A 9,706-nucleotide genomic window follows, 5' to 3' on the forward strand; every position below is an offset into this window, starting at 1 on the left:
CGATAGAAAAGAGATAAAGATGCAACAGTGCGGCGAAGAGACAGAGGTTGAAGGGAGTCAGTAAGAGGAGGAGAGTTAATGAGACGAAAAGCCTTTGACTCCACCCTATTGAGAAGAGCTGTATGTGGGGAGCCTCCCCACACATGAGAGTTGTACTCCACACAGAGGCAGATAAAACCTCTGTATAGAGTCAACAATTGTGCAGGGGTAAAGAAAGAGCGGAGTCGGCTTAGCACACCCAATCTCTTGGAAGCAGATTTTACAAGAGATGTAATATGGTCTTTCCAAGATAAGTCCCGAGTAAATGAAACCCCAAGCATGTTCAAGGATGATGCAGGATTAAGCTGAATATTATTAAACATTAATGGGTATACCTGTGGAAGATTTTGTCGGGTTGATAGGTGTAAGAACTGAGTCTTAGATGCATTAAAGACAACCATATTATTTTTATCCCAGTCAGCGATATGAGCCAAGTCAGACATTAGGTGTGCCATAGCCTCATCCCTTGTTTCTTGAAGTAACTGTTGAGATGGGCGTTGCGGGAACCGAATGGAAAGGTGAAGGGTGGAGTCATCAGCGTATGAGTGGATAGGGTTAGATGTACAGCTTAGAAGATCATTGATGAATAAAAGGAAGAGAGTTGGTGAAAGGACAGAGCCCTGAGGAACACCACTGTTGATAGATCTAGGAGAAGAACAATGGCCGTCTACAACAGCGGCTATAGAACGACCAGAAAGGAAGCTAGCGATGAAGGCACAGATAGAAGGATAGAAACCGTAGGAGGGCAGTTTGGAAATTAAAGATTTATGCCAGACTCGATCGAAAGCCTTTGAGATGTCAAGTGCAATGGCAAAGCTTTCGCCAAAGTCCCGAAAGGAGGATGACCAGGAGTCTGAAAGGTAGGTGAGATAGGGGTGTGTGAATTGGGTGCAGGGCAGTGAAATGGCGGGGGACAGGGTGACGTGGAGGCAATTTGTTTGTGGTCACCCCGTATAAGGGATTAAGGCGTCTGGCAATAGATAGATAGATAGTTAATCATCCTCTCTCTCTCTCTCTCTCTCTGGCCGGAATAGCCTCTTCACTTCGATTACTTTCTTTTTCATTTTATTCTTGTTACTCCCAGACAACTTTCTTCAGCTGAAGGGAACAGGAACAGTAACCCTCACTGAGAACCAGATATCGATCCCATTCCTGGAAAATCTTGGTTTTATTTATAACACTGTCATGGTGGGCACAGTTCTAGTATTTAATATCAAGCAAGGCCGAGTGATTTTGTTCAGGTAAGAGTGAGCATGACAGCCTGAACGTACTGTACTACCATTAACCCTCTAGTCACGGAACATGTCTAGTATTCTATTCCAGCTAATGCAAGACAATTGTACAAGCTTAGAGTGAGTCATACCAGCCTGAGAGTTTTAATAACAAAATCCTTAACCCTCTCATGGTCGGGAAAACTCTAATATTTTATTCCAGATATCCTCGCACGACTTGATTCAGATAAGAGTATGTCACAGAAGCCTCAGTGTTAATACTATACCCTTTTTACCTTAACTTGGCACAGATTTTTGTCCTTTTGCAGCTTATTCACGTACCTCACTGCCACAGTAACACAATGCTCCGGGTTTACTGTACATCCTCTCCATAGCACTTTTTCGTGACTAGCATTATAATCCAGTGCTTGTCTATTATCACAACTCAGCATTCACGATGGAGAGATGACAATTTTAGGCCAGGTTAAAGTAAAAAGAGTATAGTAACCTTAGCCCTGTCATGGTGGGAACAAGTGCAGTATTTGACTCCAGATAACGCCAGACGATTGTATTCAACTGACTGAGAGTTGACGGATCTTGAGTTCACAATATTTTTCATTACCGAGTTATTGGCTCAGCTACTTGATGTTTTACTAACACTCGCAGGCTATTATGAGTTGTTGTAAGCTACGTCAAGTTGTTTGGCGTAAATTGTAATAAAATACTAGAGTTGTCCCGACCATGTGAGATTTAACGGTAACAGGACCAACACTCTTCGGGTCTTATAGCTCAACCTCAGCTGAATAAAATCGCCTGGCCTTACCTGAAGCTCTATATTAGAGGCATTGTAATTATGGAAGATTTCATTCTTACTTATCAGTTTTTCATAGAATCTGTTTATAAATGGAGTAGTCATGATGCAACTGCCTTAGATAGATAAACAAATTGATATATAAACATACAGGTAAATAGATACATATACAGGTATACTGATACACAGTGATAGGTAGATAAACTGATAGACAGACAGAAATAGAAAGACTGACAGAATGAGAGGTAGACGATACACAGTGATATTTAATTGGATAGATTGATATGTAGGTGGATTAACTGATAGATAAAGAGAGATGGCAAGGCAGACAACTGTATAGATGGATTATCCTTACACATTACTGACAGAAGCCACAACCACCAACGCTGGTAGATAACTGGTTCTGGTTAGGTAGGGCCAGGGATCGGAACCATCTCAGGACTCAGGCTTGTTTTACCGGAACATCACAAGTCCAATGGTTAATTTTTAATTACAATTGTTAGTATTTTCTTAATAAGAAACTAGTAAAGGTGTGTGTGGATAATGAGAGAAATAGAGGAAACGAGGAGAGGAGAGAGAGAAAGGGAGAAGAGTGTTGAAGGGCTTAGAGGTCTCTCTCTCTCTCTCTCTCTCTCTCTCTCTGCGCTAGTGTACAATACTTTGCTCCAACAATATCAGTATTTTCAATACCACGTTGTTTCCCTAACTCTGTGGACATGTACCCTACCATATATATTTTACCTGTTGCATTGAAAGGATAAATACTCCTACGTTTGCCACACCCTTCTCTTTCCTTTTTTCCCACTATTTTATTAGTTAAACTTTATTAAGTCTTTCCGTACCTTTGGTAGAAACCCTCACAAGCGACAATGAAAGAAACCAGATCTGTGACTAAGAACGACGTTTCGACTCAGTCAAAGAGCAGGGTTTTCCTTGTTATTACTACGTAATAATTTACACCATTGCTTCACCTGGTGAATACTTTTTACAACATTCGTCAGTTTTCCATCCACACCGAACATAGCCAACAACTTTCAACCAGGGAAAGAACCAGATGTGTGTCTGAGAACCAGGTTTTATTCTAATTCCGATAATGAGGATTAGTATTTTTTATTGATTCTAATTAATTTACGCTACTGCTTTTCACTTAAAAACACTACAGTATCCCACATCCGTCAGGTGACCATTCACATCGCAAACACCTTCCATATTTTCATCCTTATTCCCTTTCTTAAAGATAACTCACATATACACCTCCATATGCTTTCTTCACTCTCTGTGCTGCCGTAAATATGTCATCTGAACATCGATTACTTCCCTAAAGTTTACCTTGTTGGTCACTCACCAAAGAGTCTGATATGTCTTAACATCTGTCAGCAACACTTCCTCTGGTTTTGTTTTTATTTTTATTTTTTCTTAAGTAGTCTAATAAATTCGATACTATTTCATATATATATTCCCAGGGTTCAATTATGGCGGTATGCTTTATGAAGATGAGTCGAGTACCTGTTTCAAATTTAGCTGGATGGTTCAGGTATTTGAAGAATAGCTGATAATGATTAATAAGTCTTTAGTAATTGTTCTGTTCATATTGTCAAATGGGTTTCGTTAGTTTAATGAGTTATGTGTATTTGGAATTGTTTAATGCAAGCAAAAGTATGAACCATTAGTTAATGATTTGGTGTATCTCGTATGTATACAAAGATATTTTGGTAACCAGTTACCGAGCTGAGGAGAGAGAGAAGGAAGAGTGGCCTGGCAGTTCCATACCAGCTGTTGCCCGGACTGTATCGCGCCTCCTGCTGCCTCGTTACTGGTGCTAGTGTTATGGTGAACCTTGGGTGTATGACGGGATTTACACTGTGGCTAAGGTGATGCCCAGTTAAGTGCTGAGATTATAAAACAGTCGAGTAACTCAGTGCGAGTGGCAGTGTTCAGTGGAGGCGGTGGAGGGGCAGCAGTTGTTGTGGAGCTCAGGTAGCACATTCCTTTCGGTTATTTACATATTTTCTGGTATTAATATGCTATGTTATTGTGTCTAGGTTTGGCTGTATCGGAGTCCGAGACTCTGGTAGTTTAAAGGTAGCTGATACCCTGCGAGGTGTACGAGTTCCGTACACCGTTAGTCTGTTTCAGGCCCCAGGGGGGTTATTGTGTGGGGGACTGTGGTGTTGCTTTTAAGTGGGACAGTAATAAGTATGGTATTTGGGTGTATGTTATCCTAATTGGTTTCTCTCTAGTCACATTTTGTGTGTGTGTGTGTGTGTGTGTGTGTGTGTGTGTGTGTGTGTGTGTGTGTGTGTGTGTGTGTGTGTGTGTGTGTGTGTGTGTGTGTTGCTAAGTCCCTGTTGTAGGGAGGACTTAATGTATATATACCAATATATACTGTATGATTTCGCATATAGCTAAATGTGTTCCATTAGGGAATTGTGTAAATTTAAATGGGGTTTAAATTTGATATTCGGAATTAAATTTTTAATTGCAAATACAAAGGTTGTTTGTGTATCCTTCTTTGTACATTCTGGTATGTCATTTGTACAGTCCATTTAAAGAATCTGGAGACACCCACTTTGGGGTGGCATATGGCGATCTCCTGCCAGGATACCAGAATTGACAGAGGATTTGTTGGGTTTGAGTGCTGACAGTATTAACCTCAAAATGTCCGACCTTGGGACTTTGGTCAGTTTAGGAAAGGAGTTGGGATATGAAGGAGAAGAGCTGAGAAAATTTATTGAAGCTGAAAGAAGTTACGTTGAACAGAATAGAAGAGCAGAAAGGGCAGAACGACGACAGGAGAACAAGGACCAATTAGAAATGGAGCAAGAGAGGCTAAGACAATTAAAAGAGCGATTGGACGTGGAAGAGCGACTTGCTCAGGCTAGGGTTCAGATGGTTACTCAGTCAACTCAGGAGGGGGTGGCGGAAGTGTTAGGGCCGTCGCTGGTACAGATGCAAGTTAAAGGTCCTTCACTGCCGCCTTTTGACGAGAAAACTGACGACATGGATTCATATATACGACGATTTGAAATTTTTGCTAGGGATGTGGGATGGCCAGAAGATAGGTGGGCAGTGTTACTCAGTTCCTATCTAAAGGGCCTTGCACTGGAGGTGTATTCTAGACTCAGTGCCGAGAAAGCTGTGCTCTTATGGACCGTTTTGAGTGCACGGAAGAAGGATTTCGGAAGAGATTTCGTACGGCAAAACCACAAAGTTTTGAGAAAGTATCACAATTTATAACTAGGCTGCCAAAATTTGTTAAGCAGGTGGATAGAATTATCTCCGAATACAGATAAATCATTCCAAGGGGTGTGTGGAATTATTAATTGTAGCAGAACAATTTCTTGATTGTTTGTGGAAAAAAACTTGCAGGTATATCTACGAGAACGAACACCACAGAACATGCAGGAGATGATAAATCTTGCAGAAGGTTTTGTCCGAGCTGATGGTGGATTCCTACTGAATGCCCGTACACCATGCTGCTCCTCTTCAGGGAGTAAAAAGAAACCTGATGCTGCAGTGCAACAGAATGAGGAACAAAAGTAATAAGAGGACATTATTTGTAGAGAAAGGATTGTGTTTCAAATGTGGTCATCAGGCACGACAATGTAATGCGAGTGACATGTTACTGCAGGAGTCGACCACAGAGTGAATCTCTGTACAGAGACTGATTCTAACCCAGGCAGTGAGGACAGAGATTTCCAGGAATCATCTGTGTGGACAGACAGTAGACGTAGTGAGTGCTTTAAGGAGGATGCCCAGTTTCCAAAAGGGTTTGTGTGTGGCCATGCGGTGGATGTACTGCGCGACACGGGATGCAGTACGGTACAGTAGTAAGAAAGGACCCAGGTACCGAAGGAGTAGCTTCACGGGACAGCAAAGGAAGGTGAGACTCGTCAATGGACAGGTGGAACAGCATCCGCTGACAAAAATTGAAGTTCAAACTCCATACTACACGGGACAGAAAGTGGAGGCAGTTTGCATGGATGATCCAATTTATGAATTAATAATTGGGAATATTGCAGGTGCTACAAAATTAGAAAGCTACTAGAGAGCCAAGGCCGTTGCAACCAGTGGGCAGCATCCCAGAAAACTCGTACCACAAAGAAGTTAAAGGTTGTTGGACAATTTACAAACTGGATGCATAAGACATGAAGGAGGCCCAGCAGGATGACGAACAATTACGCTGTTGGCTCAAATACGCACAAGATAACCATTCTGGGTTTCTGAAACCGTTAAGAAAGCTGGAGTTTCTCTGTGGAAAAGGGGTTTTGTTATTTAGAACAAAAGTGTGTTCAAAGAAAGGATATAAAACAATTGGTTTTACCTACGAAATTTAGAGATGGTGATGAGTATTGCCCATGAATCGCCTTTTGGAGGACATTTGCAGGAAGTGATAAGAACGTTTGGGAAAGATAGGGGAACAGGAGTTTGCTTGGCCTGGAATGGGGGCTGATGTTAAAAGATTTTGTTTATCCTGGTGAGCATTTCCCAACGTACAGTTCCCAAAGCGAAAGTGGGTAAAGTACCATTAGGTGAATGCGTTCTCTTGATATGATACACCCTTTCAGAGCAGTGGCAGTGGTTTTGGTGGGGCCCATTGAACCCAGAAGTGGAGTCCGGTAAGCGCTACATTTTGACCTCTGGTGGATTATGCCACTCGATATCCTGAAGCAGTGGCATTGAGTAAGGTGGACACAGAGACCGTGGCAGAGGCTCTGCTGGAGATATTTTGTAAAGGGTGGGAGTACCAGAAGAAATTGTTTCTGACAGAGGCTTTCAATTCACTTCTGATATGAATGGGAGAGGCGCTAAGGAGGTTGCTTTCCATTTCGTCCATCTTCCTTCTACTCCCTATCATGCACAGGCAAATGGACTGGTTGAGAGGTATATGTCGGAACACTTAAGCATATGTTGAAAAGCATGCTGGTGTCTGAGCAGCCAAAGTTATGGGAATAGGTACCTTCCCGCTGTTCTTTTTGCCTACAGGAGGCTCCCCCTGCTAGCCTAGGTTCTCCCCTTTTGAACTTTTTGTATGGGCGGACAAAGCTTCAGGGGCTATCATTAGTATTTTGAGGGAGTTATGGGACAAGAAAAACAGGAAGGAGAAGTGCTTACTAGCTACCAATACATTTTTAACCTGAGAGAAAGATTGGAGGAGACGTGTAGACTAGCAAAGGAAGAGCTGGAAAAGTCAAAAGCTAAGTATAAACGCTATTTTGACAGGAATGCCAAAGAGAGAGAGTTTTCTACTGGGGGCAAGGTATTGGTTTTGCTCCTAACTCCAAATAATAAATTGCTTCTACAGTGGAAAGGTCCATACACCATCCAACGTAGGAAAGGTCAAATGGATTACGAAATAGAAATTAATGGGAAATTTAAAGTGTTTCATGCCAATATGCTCAAGTATTGTTTCACCAGGCAGAATGGGAATTCAGGAACAGATGATGATGGGGCTGTAATCGAAGATGAGGAAGACTACGGGAGTGAAGATTTGGTTCTGCCCGGGGTACAGGGTAAGGAGTCCTACACCGATGTACATATCAACCCATATCTATCTACGGAGCAGCAAACCCAAGTAAGAGAACTTCTGCAAAGATTTAGTCCAGTAAGGGATACTGGCAGATCCCACTAGAAAAGGACAGGAAACCTTACACTGCATTCCAAACAGATAAAGGATTATTTCAGTTCAAAGTTCTCCCCTTCGGTTAGTCAACGCTCCAGCTAATTTTAACCGGCTAATGAGAAGGTGTTTCAAGGTATGGCGGGAGTACAGCACTTTTTGGACGACATATTAATCCACACACAGACGTGGGAGGAACACTTGGTCATCTTGGGTGAGGTGTTACGGAAGCTGAAAGAGGCAGGAATTACAGCTCGTCCCTCCAAATGCCATGTGGTCATGGCCAGCTTGGAATATCTGGGCCACGTTGTGGGGGGTGACAGGCTTCAACCAATGAAGGACAAGTAACCAGTATCAATGAAGCTCCCACACCTAGGACAAAGAAGGAACTCCTGTCTTTCCTTAGACTTAGTGGATATTATAGAAGGTTATTCCCCAATACTTAACCATTGCTGCTCCCCTCACTGAACTAACTAGGGAACAGAAACCAAATGTGTTGGAATGGACTGATAGGGAAAATAATGCATTTCAAACATTGAAGTTGCGTATCTCCAGAGATCCTGTGTTGTTGCTGCCGGATGTGAATCGGCCCTTTACTCTACGAACAGATGCCTCTGACCAAGGATTGGGTGCTGTGATACTGCAGGAGCAAGATGGAGTGAAGAAACCTGTCGCGTATGAAACTATAACCCAGGGAGAGAAACTACTCAGTTATAGATAAAGAATGTCTTGCTCTAGTGTGGGGTGTAAAAAAGTTTGAGGTATACTTGTATGGGCACCCGTTTAATTTGGAAACTGATCATAAGCCACTTGTGTACTTGCAATCCGCTAAGAACCTTAATGGGAGGTTCATGAGATGGGCCTTATTTCTGCAGCCATACACGTTGAATATGAAGGTCATTAAGGGTAGTGAAAATGTAGGAACTGATTACTTGAGCAGAATATAATAAGAAAATAGATTTTCTTCTTAAATGGGGAGATATTCTCAGCAACTTTTCCTCTGGTTTTGTTTTTATTTTTATTTTTTCTTAAGTAGTCTAATAAATTCGATACTATTTCATATATATATTCCCAGGGTTCAATTATGGCGGTATGCTTTATGAAGATGAGTCGAGTACCTGTTTCAAATTTAGCTGGATGGTTTAGGTATTTGAAGAATAGCTGATAATGATTAATAAGTCTTTAGTAATTGTTCTGTTCATATTGTCAAATGGTTTTCGTTAGTTTAATGAGTTATGTGTATTTGGAATTGTTTAATGCAGGCAAAAGTATGAACCATTAGTTAATGATTTGGTGTATCTCGTATGTATACAAAGATATTTTGGTAACCAGTTACCGAGCTGAGGAGAGAGAGAAGGAAGAGTGGCCTGGCAGTCTTTGTATACCAGCTGTTGCTCCGGACTGTATCCGCGCCTCCCGCTGCCTCGTTACTGGTGCTAGTGTTATGGTGAACCTTGGGTGTGTATGGACGGGATTTACACTGTGGCTAAGGTGATGCCCAGTTAAGTGCTGAGATTATAAAACAGTCGAGTAATCTCCAGTGCGAGTGGCAGTGTTCAGTGGAGGCGGTGGAGGGGCAGCAGTTGTTGTGGAGCTCAGGTAGCACATTCCTTTCGGTTATTTACATATTTTCTGGTATTAATATGCTATGTTATTGTGTCTAGGTTTGGCTGTATCGGAGTCCGAGACTCTGGTAGTTTGGGGCAAGCTGATATTCTATGAGGTGTACGAGTTCCGTACACCGTTAGTCTGTTTCAGGCCCCAGGGGGGTTATTGTGTGGGGGACTGTGGTGTTGCTTTTAAGTGGGACAGTAATAATTATGGTATTTGGGTGTATGTTATCCTAATTGGTTTCCCTCTAGTCACATTTTGTGTGTGTGTGTGTGTGTGTGTGTGTGTGTGTGTGTGTGTGTGTGTGTGTGTGTGTGTGTGTGTGTGTGTGTGTGTGTGTGTGTGTGTGTGTGTGTGTTTGTGTATGTGTGTGTATTGCTAAGTCCCTGTTGTAGGGAGAGGTTTATATATATT

The sequence above is a fragment of the Coenobita brevimanus genome, chromosome 113 (genome assembly GCF_032717465.1).
Source record: "Coenobita brevimanus isolate Jiangsu-jjx chromosome 113, ASM3271746v2, whole genome shotgun sequence".
Classification (NCBI taxonomy): Eukaryota; Metazoa; Arthropoda; class Malacostraca; order Decapoda; family Coenobitidae; genus Coenobita; species Coenobita brevimanus.